The sequence below is a fragment of the Bufo gargarizans genome, chromosome 6, assembly GCF_014858855.1.
Source record: "Bufo gargarizans isolate SCDJY-AF-19 chromosome 6, ASM1485885v1, whole genome shotgun sequence".
Taxonomy (NCBI): Eukaryota; Metazoa; Chordata; class Amphibia; order Anura; family Bufonidae; genus Bufo; species Bufo gargarizans.
The window spans coordinates 309166658-309189707 of NC_058085.1; positions in this window are offsets into that span (position 1 = coordinate 309166658).

The window sequence follows — 23050 nt, forward strand, 5'->3', positions numbered from 1 at the left end:
TATATTGTGTGGCACAGTGTAGCGGTATACTGTATATTGTGTGGCACAGTATAGAGGTATACTGTATATTGTGTGGCACAGTGTAGCGGTATACTGTATATTGTGTGGCACAGTGTAGAGGTATATTGTGAGGCACAGTGTAGCGGTATACTGTATATTGTGTGGCACAGTGTTGAGGTATATTGTGAGGCACAGTGTAGCGGTATACTGTATATTGTGTGGCACAGTGTAGCGGTATATTGTGAGGCACAGTGTAGAGGTATACTGTATATTGTGTGGCACAGTGTAGCGGTATACTGTATATTGTGGGGCACAGTGTAGCGGTATACTGTACATTGTGAGGCACAGTATAGAGGTATACTGTATATTGTGTGGCACAGTGTAGCGGTATACTGTATATTGTGTGGCACAGTGTAGGCTATATGTGTATAACATAAACATACTCCACATGAACACTTACAGTTACATGGCTTGGTCCTTGGGGATCTCGGACACCACTTCCACACTTTGGCCGGGGGCTCGGCGGAGCTGATGTTGTGTTTTATCCTAATGAGAAAGATTTTATAATAAGGATTTGGAGAAGGGGCAGAGGGATAGCAGAGCAGGGAGAGGCTGGTGCCGCTACTAGGGGGTCATACCATGGGGCAGTAATAAAACCCACCATAATGCCCCCCCCCCCAGTAGTAATAATTCTCCTTATAATGTGACAGTGCAAAAAATACCCCCTTGTAATGCCCCCAGTTGAGCTAATGTCCCCATAGTGCCCCAAAAAATGTGCCAGTATAAAATACCCCTATATAGTGCCCCCAGTAACTTCCCCCATAGTGCTCCTCTCCCCCCTTCCTGCTAGTGCCCCCCCAAAATGTACCAGTATAAAATGCCCCATATATAGTGCCCCAGTAGATGCCGCTCAGTGTCCGGCCTCTGATAGGCTGCCGGCCTAGTGTCCCCCATAATGCCCCCCAATAATGTGCCAGTAAGTGCCCCTATCATGTGCCAGTATCAAGTGCCTCTCCCCCCCCCACATGTCCCAGTATCATAGTGCCATCTCCCCCCATGTGCCAGTATCAAGTGCCTCTCTCCTTCCCACCCCCCATGTGCCAGTATCAAGTGCCTCTCTCCTCCCCATGTCCCAGTATCATAGTGCCATCTCCCCCCCCCCACTAAAAAGTGCCAATATCAAGTGCCTCTCTCCCTCCCCCCTCCCTATGTGCCAGTATCAGGTGCCCCCCCCCCCATGTGCCAGTATCAAGTGCCAACCCCCCCTCTCCCCTCCAGGTGCCAGTATCAGGTGCCTCCCCCCCCCCCCCTATGTCCCAGTATCATAGTGCCATCTCCCCCCCCCCCCCACCACCACCACAAAAAAAGTGCCAGTATCAAGTGCCTCTCTCCCCCCCCCCCCCCCCCAATGCCAGTATCAGGTGCCTCTCTCCCTCCCCCCCCCCATGCCAGTATCAGGTGCCAACCCCACTCCCATGTGCCAGTATCAGGTGCCAACCCCCCCCCCCCCAGGTGCCAGTATCAGGTGCCAACCCCCCTCCCCCCATGTGCCAGTATCAGGTGCCTTCCGCTCCCCCATGGCAGTAACAGTCGGGTATTAAAAAAAAATAATAAACACTTCTACTTACCTCCATGTCAGCGATGCGATGCGATGCAGCCTCTTCCTGTGTCCCGCCTTGTATTCTGTCCCGCCCTGTATGCCCTTATATGGAGTCAGTGCTTGTATTTCAGAAAAGAGTCTGCTGGGATTCGAACCCAGGACCTTCTGCTTCAGAGGCAGAGCAGCTATCCACTAGACCATAAGAGCTGCCTTGAGGCTGAGTTAAAAAATATGAGACTTCTACTGTTATAGCTGGCTAAGTGTACATCTATACACATGGCAGCTGTTCATATATAGAGATGTAGCAGAGCTGAATGTGCAGGGACAGCTGTCATATACAGATATAGCAGTGCTAGGTGTGTTTGGGCAGCTGTCATGTGTATAGATGTATTTTTTTTTTTTTTACAGTCAGTTGTAATGCAGCCTTTATGGCTGTGAGGGTAAATGCTTTGCCACTGATTCACTTATAGATTGGAGGTTGTGGGTTCGAATCCCAGACCAGGAGACTTTTAGCAGACAGTAAAATTAGATCACTCTAGCGGCTGTGAAGGGGCCCTGAACACGATATTTATCTAACTTGAAAATAAACTGTCACACACGCTGCTTGGGGCGCCGGGCCCCCTTGGCTGCTTCCCCTGCTTCCCCGGTAGTTACGCCACTGAGTTCAGTACATCTATAGTGCAAATCCATTTTATTGAAAGTTGTCATTGAAACAACAAGCGCATTTCTGGGCCTGATGAAGGGGACGCTGCACGGCCCCAAAAGCACTTGTCGATTGGACGACAACTATCAATAAAATGGATTTTGCACTAACATGAAATTTGGATGTCTGTATTGGACGATATGTATTATTGCACATAAAAGATGCCCCTACAAAACATGTCACTGGTTAACTGTGGCATTTTTTTATGGGGGCATGTTTTATCTGCAATACTAACAAGTGCCGTGCCCGCCGCCCCCCTCCCCCTTCCAATTAATATTTTTTATTAAACACTTCAAATGTTTTAAATACCTTTTTTAGAAGTTAAGCTTCAGAGGTCCAGGTGTGTGGAGAAGGACGGCAGTCACGGCATTAGTCGTAGAGTTCGACTCCCAGACGAAAAGAAGAAGAGAAACTGCTGGAGCAGCTGCTCCACGTGCAGGCTGCCGGAGAATGATTTCTCCCACGCTCCCTCTCTCTCTCTGATGTCACTTCCTCTCACTAGCAGAGAGAAGGAGAGGGAGGGAGGAAGTGTCTGAAGACAGCGTCGCCCTGGGCTAGGATGTCACAGGCTGATCGGATTCGCCGCGCCGGCAGTGACAGGCTCAGCTGATCGTCCGCTGCTGACACCTGACCTCATCGCCGGCCGCCGGCGCCGCTGACTGACACGCCGGCCGCTCACGGTCATAACCACTTGCCGCTGCTCATCACCGCCCGCCGCCACTCACCACCAGCTGTCAGATGAGGTCCGGCTAGCAAGTCTGCAGTTTGAAATGAATCCTGTGCCCGGGTCTGAGAAAGGCTTGTACCCGGGCACAGCATTACAAACTTGGACTGTCCGGGTCATTCCCGTATGGGTGGCAACCCTAGTCAGGACACACAGCATGTACAGAGAAATGTAGGTTGTTAGACTCTTCAGGCTGAATTATATCTAAAATATCTCTTCAAGGGGTGATTTTTTTGTAGCTAGAGTATAGGTACTCTATAACAATCATTTTGTTAATAAACTCTGCCTCTACCAAACCACCAAATGGTAGGTAAACTATAGAAAAACGTATATACTTAAATTGCACACAACTCATGGTGATATGATGTATTACCTTCATTGTTTTCCACAGGAATGCACTTTATGCAAATAAATAAAAATGTATATGATGCACAAAGTAGTAAATTCCGCTCTGCTACATTGACATGCTCAAATTTAGGATTGTATTAAATTTGTCAAGTATTAGAACATAGCTAAGCTTTAATATATAATGAGAGCACTCTGACAATGTTGCACTAATATTTCAAATATATATATAATCTAAAGCATTTAATATACTAATATTGATTTGTGGAAATAAATCATTTTCCGCTGTAATATTCCATGCTATCTATAAACACACGGTGCTGTGATATGACAGCATTGTTACTCTAGCTATAAATGTATAGTGCTGCCATTTTGCACAGTAGTTCACAGTTTAAAGGGGATTTCTGGTTCTTTTATATTGATGGCCCATCCTCGGGATATGTCATCAAAATCTGATCCTTTGAAGTCCGACTCCCAGTGAGATTCTCGGCCTCTTCTTAGGCCAGTGACGTCAGGTTCATTAGTAACATGGCCTAGGAGCAGCTCAGCCCCATTTAGTGAATGGGTCTAAGCTGCAATACCAATCACAGCCACTATACAAGGAACAGCAATGTGCTTGGTATGCTGCAAAGAGGCCACAGAGCTCACCAGAGCAGCGTGGTTTCTACAAACAGCTTATCGGCAGGGGTGCCAGGAGTCAGACCACCACCGATCACATCTTCATGACCTATTCTGAGGATAGGTCATCAATATAGGAGGCTCAGAAACCCCTGCATTCATATTTGCATTCAAGACAACGTAAAAACTGTCTTAGGCCGGTGGTCATCTGCTATATGCGATTTTTTTCCTTATGCACTGTGCACTTTTGGTTTCACACAATTAATGGATTAAATGAAGGCCGGTGAGTGCCGTGGATTATTTTACCTTCCTGTTTTAAATATAATATACTATTTAGACCAGTGAATCTCAACGCTAGCCCTCAAGTATCCCTAAGGCCTCTTTAACACGGGCGTCGCGGGTGAGGGCCGGATGCAATGCATGTGTGTTCAGGGAAAATCGTGCGAGTAGGCACACAATTTCAGTCAGTTTGGACTGCGATTGCGTTCCGCTGTTCAGTTTTTTCCACGCGAGTGTAATGCGTTTTGCACGCGCGTGAGAAAAAACTGAATGTGGTACCCAGACCCGAACCCGGACTTCTTCACTGATTCATTTTATTATTTTCCCTTATAACATGGTTCTATAAGGAAAATAATAAATAATATCATTCTTAATACAGAATGCTTACAAAAATGTGGCTTGAGGGGTTAAAAAATAAATAAATTAACTCACCTCATCCACTTGTTGCCGGCATAGTCTTCTTTCTTCTTTTTTCCAGGACCTGCAAAAGGACCTTTGATGACCTCCTTCTATCTTCATTCAGCGGGACCTGCGATTACGTCATCAGAGGTCATTTTGCAGGTTCTGAAGGAAGAAGAAAGAAGAAGATGCCGGCTGCGCGATCAAGTGGATGAGGTGAGGTTTTTTTTTGTTTTTTTTTAACCCCTCAAGCCACATTTTACTAAGCATTCTGTGTTAAGAATGCTATTATTTTCCTTTATAACCATGTCCGTACTGTTCCCTTCACTTCAATGGGGCCCCAAAAAAAAAAGACTCTGTGTGCATTCTGTGTCTGTATGTACATCCAACGGTCGTGTTCATAAGCACTGTAGGAAAGCGCAAGGGGTCATCATTGATTGAAGGTATGTGTCACCGAGATTCCTGGCCTCGGTGAGGTAAGAGCCGATAGTTTTAAGTGTCAGCGGCAGCTAGTGCTGACTGACACTGTTTGTTGTTAGTATAGCTGTAAAGCCGATCTGGGCCGGCTCTTACTGGGAGTAGCCAAAGTGCTGGGTGGGTGGCTGCTCCCCACGCTGCAGGCCGGGTCTTTTTTGGCTTATATAAAACCCAGCCAGCAGTCTCAGCTGGGTGTGGTTTATACTCCATTTTACAGAGAAGCTGGGGAGTCTCTGTGTTTTGGGACCTGTGAATTTGTGTCGTGCTAAAGGGCTGGGAGCCGCATGCCGGGAAACAGACCCCTAAAGCCTGCTGTTGACTGCGGGTGGAAAACTGCTAACCAGGTGAAGATTTTGTTCTATGGACATTGCATGGTGTGAAGAAACACCAAGACTGAACAGTCATTTTGTTTTTCCTTATGTGTGAATAAACACTGAACTGTTTAACTTAAAGACTTTGTGATTGCCTCTATACTGCGTCCGCTATCCTGTCTACCAGAGCAAAACCCCACAGCACTTACAGTGATAACAGAAATATTAAAGATGAAGTATGATGGCAGACATTCACAGCAAAATGGTCGTAACCATGGATACGTGCTGTGTATAATGTGATGGAAAGGAGGCAATATGGAGTATCACAATACATTACTAAGTGCCTTGTATTAACTGCATAATAAATGCCATTTACTGAAGTGAGACAAACCCTTTAATCCCTTTAAGCATCAATGTCTTGCATGAAATTTACCAAATCTTAACCTCCTCATATTGTACTTAATCTACATTAAAAGAGTTGTCCTACCATAATGACCTATTGCCTATCTACAGGATAGGTGATAAACATCAGATTGCTGGGGTCTAACTGCTGGAACACCCACTGATAATGAAAAAAGGGGTCCTGAGACATTCAATTACATTACTGCCAATCTATGTATACAAGAGTTTTAAGACCATGTTCCCTTGATCATGGGGGTCCCGGCAGTCAGGCCCCCATCAATCAGACACTTATCACCTGTTGTGTCATAACTGTTGGACCTTTTCACATTCTCTATCCTTAAAGGTTTTCTTTGGGTATAAAAAAATAAAGATAACAAAAATAAAACATTTGTCCCAAAATATGTGTCAAACTAAAATAGAAATGCTCGCCTGTGAAAGGACCTGTGTCCACTTTTCTAGTTATCCACTATCCACAGGATAGGAGATAACTAAGTGATCCGTGGGGTTCTAAACCCTGGAGCCCCCACTGATCCCCCTTCTTGATTTTTATGTGGCAGGTTGAGCATATGCCCTGCCTCTCCATTCCTTCTCTATGGGGTCGCTGGAGATGGCAGAGTACAGCGCTGGCTATTTCCAGTGGTCCTAAAGAGAATAAATGGAGCAGCAGGGCATATGTGTGGCCTGCCACACCATCAAATAGGGGGAACAGGACCAGTTCCTGGGATCAGTGGGGGGGTCGCAGAATCGGACCCCACTAATCTAAATATAGTTTGTCGGGTATTTATTTTATATAAGATATGGAATCATAAAAATATGATTTCATATTTTATGAAAAATAAAAAAAATAAAAAATGAAAATTTAATTGGCGGACATATAAACGCCAGTTCTTTTATTGATGAGATCTAAAGTTAATTTGTGCAGCTAATGAAACAGGGTGCAATTAATTATACAAAATATAATTTATTATAAATACAAGCAGTATAAATGGCATACAAATGAATACAAAGATAATATCAAAATTGACCATAAGATGGTGCTCCACCGTTTACAGGCTGACTTAAGTACAATACAATACTACTTTTTCTTTTTACCAAATTATTACCGATTAATATACTGGTAATCAAAATATTATAATGCAACAACAACAAAAAAAAACAATAGAAATGAATCTGTGGAAAATCCCTTATGCTCAATCAGAGAATATGGCAGTAAGAGACATCTTATAAATACGCCCGTTGACCTAACTACGGATAATAAAATCCGATCAGAGATTCCACTCTGATAGCAATATTACAGGAATTCTAATGATGTGCACGTTCATTAAAATTTCCCGTAAAATTAATGTTAACACTATTGACCCACTAATAATGGGGTCTCAACTATATGCCAATTGGAGCGATTTATAATTACTGCAAATAAAATGGATTATACATTACCCCTTGCTTTGGGATAAAGAGCTTTTAGAAGGGACCCAGCTTTCCAAGATTCAGATCTATCCCGTCCTGAAGTACGTTCCTGACGTGTGAAGTGATGCTGATGAATGAATTCCCAAGTGTTCTCCCTGAAGAAGTTCCAAGTGATGTTTGGCTCAAGTCCTCTTTGTCTCAAGTGATTTTTCAAGTGATCTTCCCTTTCTTTCTCCCAAAAACTGGATTAGATATCCTCATCCTTATCTATGCCCATCCCCTCTTGGATTAGGGATTTCCAATTAGATAAGGTGGGTGTTACGTATGGTAATCATGGGGATGATGTCATTTCATTGGCATTCCTTCTGCCCATCTACCACTTGATGGCACTGTTGTATCATATAGCAATTTTTAGAATTTACATATATATCTCTCCCAACTTAAATCAATTAGGAGGTATTCTTTCTGACACTTTAGGATCACTTTCCCAGACATCATGGATCCATTTTGACAGTTAACAGACCATCTTATTTATGGTCAGATAAGAGAACCATAAACTTCTAGCTTTTGCCCTGGTTTGTATACACCTAATTGTCACAGCTATTCGAGTAATGATGTTTGAAATACCATCAGTTCCTCTGAATAGATCCTTCTTTTAAGAACATACAACTTAGCTCTCTATATTCCCTCAGTGAGATACAATACAAAAAGATACATTATTAATCGGTTATAATACATTAATATTGCATAGTATATATGAATCATTAACAAGCTCAAACGCTAAATAAATGCACACAGGAATATATATATATATATATACAGTGGCGGAAATAATTATTTGACCCCTCACTGATTTTGTAAGTTTGTCCAATGACAAAGAAATGAAAAGTCTCAGAACAGTATCATTTCAATGGTAGGTTTATTGTAACAGTGGCAGATAGCACATCAAAAGGAAAATCGAAAAAATAACTTTAAATAAAAGATAGCAACTGATTTGCATTTCATTGAGTGAAATAAGTATTTGAACCCTCTAACAAAAAAAGACTTAATACTTGGTGGAAAAACCCTTGTTTGCAAGCACAGAGGTCAAACGTTTCTTGTAATTGATGACCAAGTTTGCGCACATTTTAGGAGGAATGTTGGTCCACTCCTTTTTGCAGATCATCTCTAAATCCCTAAGGTTTCGAGGCTGTCTCTGTGCAACTCTGAGCTTGAGCTCCCTCCATAGGTTTTCGATTGGATTAAGGTCCGGAGACTGACTAGGCCACTCCATGACCTTAATGTGCTTCTTCTTGAGCCACTCCTTTGTTGCCTTTGCTGTATGTTTTGGGTCATTGTCGTGCTGGAACACCCATCCACGACCCATTTTCAGTTTCCTGGCAGAGGGAAGGAGGTTGTCGCTCAGGATTTCACGATACATGGCTCCGTCCATTTTCCCGTTTATGCGAATAAGTTGTCCTGTGCCCTTAGCAGAAAAACACCCCCAAAGCAAAATGTTTCCACCCCCATGCTTGACGGTGGGGACGGTGTTTTGGGGGTCATAGGCAGCATTTTTCTTCCTCCAAACACAGCGAGTTGAGTTAATGCCAAAGAGCTCTATTTTGGTCTCATCAGACCACAGCACCTTCTCCCAGTCACTCTCTGAATCATTCAGGTGTTCATTGGCAAACTTCAGACGGGCCTGCACATGTGCCTTCCTGAGCAGGGGGACCTTGCGAGCCCTGCAGGATTTTAATCCATTGCGGTGTAATGTGTTTCCAATGGTTTTCTTGGTGACTGTGGTCCCTGCTAATTTGAGGTCATTAACTAACTCCTCCCGTGTAGTTCTAGGATGCTTTTTCACCTTTCTCAGAACCATTGACACCCCACGAGGTGAGATCTTGCGTGGAGCCCCAGAGCGAGGTCGATTGATGGTCATTTTGTGCTCCTTCCATTTTCGAACAATCGCACCAACAGTTGTCACCTTCTCTCCCAGCTTCTTGCTAATGGTTTTGTAGCCCATTCCAGCCTTGTGCAGGTCTACAATTTTGTCTCTGACATCCTTGGACAGCTCTTTGGTCTTTCCCATGTTGGAGAGTTTGGAGTCTGCTTGATTGATTGATTCTGTGGACAGGTGTCTTTTATACAGGTGACTAGTTAAGACAGGTGTCCTTAATGAGGGTGACTAATTGAGTAGAAGTGTCTAACCACTCTGTGGGAGCCAGAACTCTTAATGGTTGGTAGGGGTTCAAATACTTATTTCACTCAATGAAATGCAAATCAGTTGCTATCTTTTATTTGAAGTTATTTTTTCGATTTTCCTTTTGATGTGCTATCTGCCACTGTTACAATAAACCTACCATTGAAATGATACTGTTCTGAGACTTTTCATTTCTTTGTCATTGGACAAACTTACAAAATCAGTGAGGGGTCAAATAATTATTTCCTCCACTGTATATATACGAAAAGATACCCATTCCACACCAGATGTGTTTTATGGACGTCTCTTATCAGATTATGGCTTAGCCATGAACACCCATTGTTCCTCAGACTGATATGTTTAGAGAAACCAGTGTTTTTAAGCAATAACCTCTCTTGACCCCGGTAGTTAAGACAGTTCATGTGAGACCCATTACAATCTCTAAGATACCACATCTGTTGGCAATAACTTTTAAAACAATATACATTGTGTGCCAGTGACCATCATGATCTTCTCTGGCTTATTCCAACAGAGAGTTTGGCCTCTTAAAGGTAATGTGAATCTCCATTTTGGTTCTAATATCGTCAGACCTTAATGTGCAGATATAAATATGCCCGACAAATCCCCCTTCATTCCAAAAATATTCCATAAAATGTGAATGCATTTGGAATGTAATAAAGGGCTTTTCATATATTTTCTTCGATGCGTAGACTTGGCTTATAGTGTTCCAACCAGAGCTTGGTTAAAGTTCTTCTGGAGAACCTTATCTAACGCATGACTTGGATGGGACACAAATTCAAACATCCTATAGATCCTGCAAAACAGGATATAAGTTCGATAAAGGTTTGTTTTGATTCTCCATCTCCACATGAATGTTTAATAGGTTCCTTTTCAATGAACCAACTTCAAGTTCCAATGTCTTGATAGAGATGGAATCGGTAACTGTCACACCGGTAGTAATAACAGTGCCCACTATGCCAAAAATTATGGCGGCTACGATTGCAAACATGAATCGCTTTGGTCTGTAGAAAACTGTTCTCTGGTCAAGGTCTTCCTCGCTTGCTTCAGGATCTGCGTAATCCGTTCTTGGAAATATCCGATGTGCATCTGGTACCAGGATTGGAGCTCCGTCGACAGGATCTCAGACACGTTGAGTTGTTTTCCGACGAAGACATGAGGATCCAGGCTGATGTCGATCTTCTGGGATAGAATCCTCTTGTTCGTCAATATGAACCCCGCGGTGTCCTGTAGCATGATTCCGGATGAAGGACTTGGCATAGCAATCGGCTCAGTGTGGAACTCCTTCCCCAAGATCAGGACGACGTAGATAATGGCAATCATCTTTGATGACATCTTACGCCTATAAAATATTGTATGACACATATGAGTACATACACTTTTCAACGTTATCCTGCAAGAAAAGAGTTACTAATACCATATACCTCTGATTGGCATAAGTTCTTTTCTTGGACAGAGTAAGTTCTGGTTTCAGAGGTGAGTTAGGAGACATTTTGTTACAGAGGAAACATACATCAGGATGGGTTAGTATGAGTTAAAGATGTTCAATAACAGATAACACTTTTTAGTTCATACAATACCAATCCTTATTTCCATCTTTAGCTGGAACCGTAAAGTCTCTTCACCTCTTTTCATCCAGCTCCTTCAATCTCTCGAAGTCGTGCACTAGGGTGACAAACACGTAGCTGATTAATGTGCACCCATTTTTCAATAAACTCATCCCCCTTAGGGATTTTGATCTTGTAGACCACTGGAGATAATTTGTCAGTGATGACATAGGGACCTTTCCAGGAAGGTAGGAATTTTCTCTCCTTCACTTGATCCCGAGCGAAGTTATAGAGATATACCCGATCGGAAATTTGATACTCCTTCTGTGTAGTCTTCAGATCGTAGTATGTCTTAGCACTCATTGTGGCTTTCTCTATATTCTTCTATGCGAACGCAAAAGCATGCTGAAGGTGCTTGCGTAAATTTTCCACATACTGATGCGATGTTGTAGCATTGATCAAGTTATGGTCCGTTGTTCTGTAAAGTAAATGCTGGGGTAACACCATCTTCCTTCCCGTGATCATCTCAAAGGGAGAAAGCTTAGTTGCTGTGCTTGGAGTGGCTCTGATGGCCATAAGCACCAAAGGCAACTTGACATCCCAGTCCTTACCAGATTCATTGACAAACTTTTTCAGGATGTTTACAATGGACTGGTTGTAACGTTCTACTCCACCACTAGAGGCTGGTCGATAAGCTATATGTAGCTTCCTCTTTACCCCCAGGATTTCCCACATCTTTGTCATCACCTCACTGGTGAAGTGACTTCCACGATCGGATTCAATGCGCTGGGGAAGACCAAATCTAGAAAATACGTGGTTAATGAGCAGAGATGCACATACGCTTGAACTGCATGTTTTGCACGGCAAACATTCCACCCATTTGGTGAACAGACAAGTTACGGTTAACATATATTTGTTTCCTTTTGATGAGGTTGTTACTGGTCCAATGAAGTCAATTTGGATGTCTGACCATGGCATGGACATCCCCCTTTTCATCAGCGGTGCCCGATGAGTGGGTCCTTGTGGCTGGAATTGAGGGCAGATTAGACATCCCTGACAATATGTTCGCACATCTTGTAACATATGTGGCCAGTAAGCGTAGTCTCGTAGTAACTCGTACGTTATTTTCTCACCTCGATGACCAGCGGTTGGGGCATCATGTGCATGTTGCAACATCAGACCTCGGTATGCTGCAGGTACTACCCATTGTGTGATATCGTTCTTCGAGGTCCTTATCAGTAATCCATCCTGTAATGAGAATTGGGACTTACCTTTCATCAAAATTCGTAACTCCTCGTTACCCATACAGTCTTCCGTGGTTATGGGACAGTTGTGTGGATCCTCAATGTACTTATAAAAGAGGCCAATAATCGGATCCCCCTTTTGGCTCGCAATGAGATCTTCACTAGGGGAATCTTGGCTCCACTGTGCCACATTGGCTTCATCTCCCTTTTGGGCTTGACTCCTTGTCATAGCATCCACTTGGACAGTTCCCATGAGGTCGTCAACATCAAAGACTTCTCCGTCAATGGCTGTCTGCTTGGCAAGGGAATCTGCTAGGTCATTCCCCTCTTTATCCATGCCTGGATACTTTGAATGACCTCTTACCTTCTTCCAATAAATGATAAGACTGTGGACGGTAACCATCTCGTCAATTTTACAAAACATCTTACCATGCTTTACTGGCTTGTTATTGCTTCTCATCATGTCGGATCTTTTCCATCCCGGAAAGTACTCCACAAAGCTGTTACGAACATAATCAGAATCTGTGATGATTACAAACTCCTTAATATCATATTCAATAGCCATTTGCACGGCTTTGTACACAGCAGTAAGCTCTGCAACCTGGCTGCTTTTAGAACCAATTTTGTATCCAACAGATATATCTAGGAATGTATTATTCCACACGACTCCAATACCTGCAACCAATGTACGTTCGGATCCTTCATCGGCATGGAATGAACAGCCGTCTACATACACACATGGTAACGATTTGCAGTACTCTTCTCATAAGATTTATATGGTGATGATGATTGTTCCTCCAGGAAATCATTTTCCGTTGTCTCACCTTTACGTTCCGTATTGGTACAGTCATGGATTTCTGCTAATCCCTGAGCAACTGGGTTTTTATTATTTTGTTTGTACCTGATCTCCAATGGCCATCCCATTAAGGACATTGTCCAGGCGGTTATCCTGCTGTTTGACAAGTTTCCATCTCTTATACGATCACTCTGCAAGTATTGCAGCGGCTGGTGTGCGGTCTCCACAATGATCCTTTCGCCTTGGATAAAACTCCTAAAATATTGCAAAGCCCATACAGTTGACAATAATGCTTTTTCACAGCTATTGAATTTTACCTGTACCGGTGACAATGACTTGCTGGCATAGGCGATGATCTTGTTTCGGTTTTCCTGTTTTTGGAAAAGAACTGCACTTATGCTTTTATCAGTGAAACCTGTTTCCACGAAGAAAGGTTTTCCCCCTTCTGGATAAGCAAGGCATGGAGCCTGGATAAGTTTGGCCTTGAGCTCAGTTACAGCTTGCTCATGACGCTCGCTCCATTCCCATTTTACTCCTTTCTTTAGCAACTGCAAAAGAGGTTTTGTAATTTCGGCATAATTATCTATGAACTTACGTGAGTAGTTCATCATACCCAGGAATGATCTCAACTCCTTGAGATTTGTAGGAGATTTTGTCTTGGTCACTGCTTCCACCTTCTTTTTCTGTGGGTTAATTCCATCCGCAGTGACTTCATGACCTAGGAAATTAACCTTGGTCCGGCACCATTGAGCCTTCTGTAAAGAAAGTTTTACACCTGCTTTCCTCAGCTGGGTTAGTACATGCCTCAACTCCTGAATATGTTCCTCAAAAGTTGTACTTTTGATCAGTATGTCATCCACATAGGATAAGGTACCTCGTTCAGCGGCATCAGGCATTGCCTTATGCATGAACACTGCAAACTCATGGCCCACATTTATGTACCCGAAGGGCAATCGGGTCCACGCATACTGTCGTTTGCCAAATGTAAAGGCCAGTTTGTACTGATCCCTTTCATCCACCTTAATCGTCCAATATCCTTGTGCACAGTCAAGGGCAGTGAAGATTTTGGATCCTTGTATTTGTGCCAAACTTTGGTCAATATATGGCACGGACCATCCGGACATATAAACACGTTTGTTCAACTGTCTTAGGTCCGAGCAGAGACAAAATTGACCGTTAGGTTTGAGGACTCCAAGTATCGGATGATTGAATGAACTGTGTACTGGACGGATGATACCCCTCTCCTCCAAGTTCTTGACGATTTCCGATAGTGACTCGTAAGCCGCCAGCGGAAGTCGGTATTGTTTGACAAAAACAGGGGTGCATCGGGATCTGTTTGGATTCTTGTAACGTGTAGGTTTGTTTCCCCACAGTCATAAGAATCCTTGGCAAACATCTCCTGGAACTCTATGAAGAGCTCCTTTAGCCGTTGACGCTTCGACTCGTCGGAGCATGCGTCAGCCATGGAGATTTGTTCTTCCACCCGCTCCTGAAATTCTGGGAAAATCTCAGGCTGACTTAACTCGTAAGCTTCTTCAAGCTCACTAGTTAAATCATTCTGGGTGTAGCGTACCTTATCCTTTCCTTGCTGGTATGATTCACACTCTTTTTCATCGATCTCATGGTTGAAAACTAATGATGACTCTTCGATGTGGCATGTACCTTCTTCAGAGCTGAAAGGATAAACAGAGTGTATGTTAAATAACCCCTCAGGGGTTGAGGAAAAATGTTGTTCCACTGTTTGTTCCTCTGTCAGGTATTCATCAGGAATTATTCCAATAACATCATTTTGGAATCCAAATGTGTAGTATTCCGAATCCATAGCTAAACCAATTACGGTGTCCTTTTGTAGGGATATGCAACAACATTATGACTCTGGAAATCTCCATCCAGATCATGAATCCATTGGTCCTGTGGAGAGGAACTCTTAATCATTTTAGGGTTGGTGATCTGTTTTAAAAGTCCTAGGCTTATGTAACTCGCTTCGGATTTCAGATCCAACTTGGCATATTTCACCCGGGCTATATTGTTTACCTGTACGGGAATCAATAAATTGTCATTGACCTTTTCAATCCGTACCATCGATTGAATGTGCCTGGTCAGGTCCAAGACTTCTTGATTCCCCCTTTCAAGAGAAATGGTTAATATATCATCATCCAGAGTTACCTTTTTGATTTTGTCCCTCTGGATGGTAATGGTGTGAGCAGCACCATTGATATCTTCCTCGGGCTTACCATTCTTCAGGATTGTGACCTCCGGTATTTGATTGTTCCTGAAATGCACTTCAATAGAGTTAGGTTTCTCTTCAATCACATGACAACTGCGTTGTGCTTGTGTGTTGCAAGAGTATTCATAGGCAATGGGTGCCTTCACCTGAGTCCATACTGCTTCATTAATGAAATCAATTATGGGACTCAATCTTTTTAATAAATCGATTCCTATGAGCCATCAAATGACCTTAATCGTGGCTTCTTTGATGTTAAATCTGAAACTTGTTTGAAATAGGTGTAAGATAAAATGGTGGCTTGTGATCCAGTATCTATTAATCCTTTGATTGGTCCGATAAGTTCATTTTGTAGATATATGTCCACAAAGTATCGGCCATCCACCTGCAACAAATCACAGAGAAAGTTAGGATGTTTACCCATCTGCTGTCTGAGAGGTTGACCTCTCTGCAGCTCTGTGACCTCTGCATTCCTGAGTCTCCCAGGACAAGCTGGAGGAGCAGCGTTAGCCCCCTCCTTTGGGACAAGCTGTGTGACATCACAAATCACAGCTGGCTTATGGCTAGATGCTGGGATGATGTGATTATACACTGGAACAGACATCTGGTCAACTGAATTGACATCACTAGCCTGCAAGACAAATGACATATTAGACATTTCCCCCCTGGCCCTAATTTCAGGGTCATGGGTACTGCAAGGAAATAAAGAATTAGGAATCACATCAGATTCTACCACAATCAATTTAATATCCTTACAGTGGCCTGGGTTTTGACCCGGCCCACTTTGCTTTATGCTGTTACATTGCTGGGACCGGCAGTTGCCCCTAAAAAAGGATTAGGCTGTTTTTCTGGGGATAACTGGGACAACTTATTTACCATATTGCTCAGCTGGGCCACTTGCTCTACCAGCTGATCAAACCTGTTTGGTTTGGGCACATTTTGGCTTTGTTGGGCACCCTGGTTATTGGTAGGTGACCTACTCCTGGGTGAATTCAAGGATTCCTGCCTATCTTCCCTCTGTTGTCTGGGCCTATTATCCCAACGTCTATAACCCTGATAAACTCGATTGTTATAGGGCCTATATCCCTGGGGAACGTTATTGTAATAGGGACGGTAGTTAGACTTCCCATTACCTGAATTATTCCCCTCTGATCCATTATTATTTTGGGGTTTGGTCTGTTTGGGCGGTCCTACCTGTTGTTGCTGGGCTTGTTGAGAAGGTCCTGTAGACTGAGGGAACCTTCGTGGCTGGCTTTCAAATCCCAAGTTAGGGTTTACCTTAGCTTCAGCTACCTTTTGCTCTGGGGAATTTTTAAACCTTCTCTCACCTGTTGTATGGCACTCACTGATATTATACAGCGTGGTGGCAGCCGTCACCAACCTATCCAAGGGAGCATCAATATCCAGATCTCTGGCTAAGTTAAGTTTGATCTGGGTTGGCATAGCATCATAGAATAACTGCTTGAATTCTTCAGATTCCCAATTTGGGGATCTATATGCCAACCCATAGGCATTTTTGAGGACAGAGAGGAATTCACGGGGACTCTGATTGGGTCTACACGTAAGGCTATATATGTCCCGTTTTGCAGCAGTAGTGGTTCGGTATGGTCCGAATTCCAATTTAGATGGATCCCTTTCAGCATTGACTATATTATGGGCTGATTCATCTGTCTGTTTAATTTTGGAATACTGGAGATATAAATCCTCTAAATCACTTTTTGCCTTTTGGTATGCATCAAGGCTGAGACTAAGGTTGTACTCTAAGTCTTTGATCTTCGCTTCTGCGTATTTTAGTTCTGATTCCATTTTGGATACATATATTTTTGTACCCATTATAGACTCATACCTAGCTTTTGAAAGAGTATTGACTGCCAACAATGCATACAAAACAGGTGGCAATGCACATAAGAGGTGTTGGTCCCTCTTGGTATTATCATTTGCCAAATCCATATAGGTCAGGTATCTATCAACCATGCCACCTAACTTCCATACATCACAACGTTCTTCAAAGGCTCTCGCTGGCAGTTCATTAGTCCATTCATCTATATTTTTAACTAACTTCAAACGGGAATAAACATAATTGATAACCTTAGAGATTATCTTTCCTGGGTCAGATGGATTATCTGCTAAAACCTGGCCATTACCTGGGTCGCTGTTTGTTACACTCATGATTCTGATCAATAATCAATAACAACAACAATTTGACTTGCCAATAAGTATTAAATTATATTTTCACTAATTGCACAAATTGGTTATAGAAATATCTCAATCAATCTCAGCAGTGCCTCCAGATATGTCGGGTATTTATTTTATATAAGATATGGAATCATAAAAATATGATTTCATATTTTATGAAAAATAAAAAAAATAAAAAATGAAAATTTAATTGGCGGACATATAAACGCCAGTTCTTTTATTGATGAGATCTAAAGTTAATTTGTGCAGCTAATGAAACAGGGTGCAATTAATTATACAAAATATAATTTATTATAAATACAAGCAGTATAAATGGCATACAAATGAATACAAAGATAATATCAAAATTGACCATAAGATGGTGCTCCACCGTTTACAGGCTGACTTAAGTACAATACAATACTACTTTTTCTTTTTACCAAATTATTACCGATTAATATACTGGTAATCAAAATATTATAATGCAACAACAACAAAAAAAAACAATAGAAATGAATCTGTGGAAAATCCCTTATGCTCAATCAGAGAATATGGCAGTAAGAGACATCTTATAAATACGCCCGTTGACCTAACTACGGATAATAAAATCCGATCAGAGATTCCACTCTGATAGCAATATTACAGGAATTCTAATGATGTGCACGTTCATTAAAATTTCCCGTAAAATTAATGTTAACACTATTGACCCACTAATAATGGGGTCTCAACTATATGCCAATTGGAGCGATTTATAATTACTGCAAATAAAATGGATTATACATTACCCCTTGCTTTGGGATAAAGAGCTTTTAGAAGGGACCCAGCTTTCCAAGATTCAGATCTATCCCGTCCTGAGGTACGTTCCTGACGTGTGAAGTGATGCTGATGAATGAATTCCCAAGTGTTCTCCCTGAAGAAGTTCCAAGTGATGTTTGGCTCAAGTCCTCTTTGTCTCAAGTGATTTTTCAAGTGATCTTCCCTTTCTTTCTCCCAAAAACTGGATTAGATATCCTCATCCTTATCTATGCCCATCCCCTCTTGGATTAGGGATTTCCAATTAGATAAGGTGGGTGTTATGTATGGTAATCATGGGGATGATGTCATTTAATTGGCATTCCTTCTGCCCATCTACCACTTGATGGCACTGTTGTATCATATAGCAATTTTTTGAATTTACATATATATCTGGCTTTATTATACCTCTTAACCTTTGGTCTCTCCCAACTTAAATCAATTAGGAGGTATTCTTTCTGACACTTTAGGATCACTTTCCCAGACATCATGGATCCATTTTGACAGTTAACAGACCATCTTATTTATGGTCAGATAAGAGAACCATAAACTTCTAGCTTTTGCCCTGGTTTGTATACACCTAATTGTCACAGCTATTCGAGTAATGATGTTTGAAATACCATCAGTTCCTCTGAATAGATCCTTCTTTTAAGAACATACAACTTAGCTCTCTATATTCCCTCAGTGAGATACAATACAAAAAGATACATTATTAATCGGTTATAATACATTAATATTGCATAGTATATATGAATCATTAACAAGTTCAAACGCTAAATAAATGCACACAGGAATATATATATATATACACGAAAAGATACCCATTCCCCACCAGATGTGTTTTATGGACGTCTCTTATCAGATTATGGCTTAGCCATGAACACCCATTGTTCCTCAGACTGATATGTTTAGAGAAACCAGTGTTTTTAAGCAATAACCTCTCTTGACCCCGGTAGTTAAGACAGTTCATGTGAGACCCATTACAATCTCTAAGATACCACATCTGTTGGCAATAACTTTTAAAACAATATACATTGTGTGCCAGTGACCATCATGATCTTCTCTGGCTTATTCCAACAGAGAGTTTGGCCTCTTAAAGGTAATGTGAATCTCCATTTTGGTTCTAATATTGTCAGACCTTAATGTGCAGATATAAATATGCCCGACAAGTTAAGCCCTATGGTGTGGAGAGGATAACTTGAAAACCTGGACAACCCCTTTAAATCCTCCACCACTCTACCACCAGTATCTCTTTACATGGCAGCAGTGATGCCTGTAAATACAGAATATCATCACTACCACCATGTAAACCATACGTGTCAATACGAGAGAATGTGACGCACTGTTTGCAGAATTTTTCGGGCATAAGTCCAACCCCCTTTGCATGTCACAACCTTTAATAAAGCCCAAGCAAAGGTGCTAGAGGAGCAACGTGATCAAGGGCACAAACGGAGGGTCATAACTGAAACAGAGGCATTAGGGTCATCTGAGGCAGGGTAATAGTGGGGATCCTGGAGCAAGGGTAACTGGAGAAGAGGCAATATTAGTGGTGCATTTAGAGTGGGGCATCTGAAGCTGGTGCATTTATGGGGGTGCACCTAAAGCAGAGGCATTAGGGTCGCCTGAGGCAAGGTAATAGTGGTGATCCTGGAGCAGCTGCAGGGGTATTGGGGGCAACTGGAGAAGAGGCAATATTAGGGGTGCATTTAGAGTGGGGGCATTGGGGGGCATCTGGAGCTGTGGCGCTAATCGGGGTGCAACTAAAGCAGAGGCATTGGGGGGGACCTAGGGCAAAGTCCCCACCCAATGCCACTCTGAACTCTGCAGAGAGCAGCACACATACACAGATCTGAGTCTACTATAAACAAATCCCCTATTTCCCCCTTACAGTCTCCTACAGCTCACTACTGTCGCACACCTGAGAAATTAGCCCAGCACCGCAGAGGATTCCTTCTCTCCAGCAACCACAGTTTTCTGACAGCAGGGAGGGCAGGAGGATGGCCAGTGTAACGGATCGGCAGGGTGGTTCCATCTGGAGCGCAGCGACTGCTCCGGTCATCACAGCGGCGTTTGCGTTCCACGCTGGAACGCAACGTGCGCGATGACGTCATGGGCTCCTCCCACTGGGCGGAGCTACCCCATATAAGCGCCGAGGCAGCTATGCACAGCGTTCCACTAATTTGGAGTGTGCGCCGTGCATACTGCTACTGAAGCCTCCCCCATAGGCATTGGATCCGGACCCCAGAACTCCTGGGAACCTTATTCCTCACTCCGCTAACCTCCCTGGCAATCCGGGACGCTACTGAGGATTCTACCAAACCGCAAGTATAGTAAATTCAGTGGCTGAATATAACCTGGACTATCAATACCTTCCAACTAAGCAATAATATTCAAGGCACTCTGTTCTCTGTATAACTTATGCAAGTGAGGTGTGTGTTAAGCAAAACATGATTCATGGACTATAACTGTTGCCTACACCAAAATGAATTACTGCATCCACCTGTAGGGCGTATGGCATCTCGCCGTTAATAATACATTAAGAGCAGGGAACAGGTGTATGATGTCAGGATCCCTAACTCTCCGCTCAGTTGTTTGAGAGAGCCGCCTGGGAATCCACTACTGAACCTGATCTATAACCTCACTTTCCTTCTGGGTCTTGGGCACTGGTTAATGCAACACGATTCCGCAGTTGAGATCCTCGCAAAACAGCTCGGTGCATTACATATTAGTGGAACCACAATGGATCCAGTGGAACTAGCACGACACATCGTCGTCCTCTCACAAAAGGTTGAGAACCTCTCAGAGGATGTTCAGAACCTGCAACTAGAGAACCAGACATTGCGAGACCTTGTCGCACAGAACACAAACCCCCCAAGGGAGGGACCTGAGCCAATGGTCAGTCCTCCGGAACTATTCTCAGGCGATCGTAAGCAGTTCCGAGATTTCATTAATGCTTCCAAATTAATGTTTGAGCTTCGCCCTAGGACCTACCCTACTGACCGGATAAAAGTCCTCACTATGATCTCCTTTCTTAGGGGGGAGCCCAGAGCCTGGGCAAATACCTACTTGGAGAGGGAGGACCCCGTCCTAGACAACTACCACCAATTTCTTACAATCATGGCCCTCTTGTATGAAGACCATAGCAAGCAGCTGACGGCGGAATCCGCCATCAGGAGCATTAAACAAGGCAGACGGCCTGTTGAGGATTTTATCGCGGAATATACGCGGTGGGCTCGGGAGACTGAGTGGAACGATCTCAGTCTTAGGAACCAGTTCCGTCTCGGCCTTTCCGAAGCACTGAAGGATGAGTTGGCAAGAGGTGACATGCCCCTCACCCTCGAAGATCTTATGCAACGTGTCACCATCCTTGACAGGCGTCTCCGTGAACGCAGAGCAGAACGGTCCTATGGATATCTACCTCCCAGTAGACAAACCGAGATGCACCCTCCTGAAGAAAAGATGGAGATAGCTGCCCTCAGGGGCCCTCTAACAGAAAGAGAGAAAACCAGAAGACGCAACCTGAATCTCTGCCTATATTGCTCTTCCGAAGGCCATGGGGTAGAAGATTGCCCGGTAATACGGAAGAAGTCCGAAGGTAAGCGATACTCTCTATGTAAAATCGTAGATCCCCAGATCAGAACCCCGGGTTACTTATACACCTCTCTTACTCTACAGTGGGACCAAAATCGACTTACCGTTGACGCAATGGTGGATACAGGATCCTGCGGAAATTTTATCGATACGCTGTTGATTAAGCAAAATAAAATTCCATTGATCAAAAAGAATTCCCCGTTGTCCGTGAGTTTTATTGACGGTACTACTTCGGCCTCAGGCCCAGTTCAAAACCAAACCCTTACCTATAATGGTGACGTGTGAAAACAACCACACCTGAATTTATGTCCTTTGACATTATACCCTCCCCTTTATTCCCTATCATACTAGGACTACCTTGGTTAAAACTACATAGACCAACACTACTATGGGACCAAGGAAGGGTACGGTTAGATTCGGGGTATTGCCAGGAGACCTGTTATCCTACAAATTCCATATTACTGGTTGGCGGCACCCAGGTACCAGACCACTACCAGGACTTCGCCGACGTGTTCAGTTCAAAGAATGCGGAGATGCTTCCGCCTCACAGGACATACGACTGTCCCATAGATCTACTTCCAGGAAGTGAAATACCTAAGGGGAGAATCTACCCATTGGCGAAACCTGAGCTAGACCACCTCAAACAGTATCTAGAGGAAAACCTGAAAAAGGGATTCATTAGGGCCTCTACTTCACCCGCAGGATCGGGAATGTTCTTTGTTCGGAACAAGGATTCCAGCCTCCGTCCTATCATCGACTATAGAGCCCTAAATAAAGTGACGGTAAAGAACAGGTACCCACTGCCTCTCATCAACGAACTGATTGAACGTCTCAGCACTGCCACTGTCTATACCAAACTGGACCTTAGAGGAGCTTATAACTTGATAAGGATCAGAAAAGGAGACGAGTGGAAAACCGCTTTTCGCACCCGTTACGGACTCTTTGAATACCAAGTGATGCCGTTCGGACTGTGCAATGCACCTGCAACATTCCAAAATTTTATAAATGATATTTTTCGAGATCTACTGGATGTTTGTGTCATTGTCTACCTCGATGACATATTGGTTTATTCAGACAACATCCAAGACCATAGAAGACACGTGCATTGGGTATTAGCACGTTTGAGAGCCCATTGCCTGTACGCAAAATTCGAGAAATGCGTATTTGATACGAATACACTACCGTTCCTGGGTTACATCATCTCCCCCGAGGGGATTCA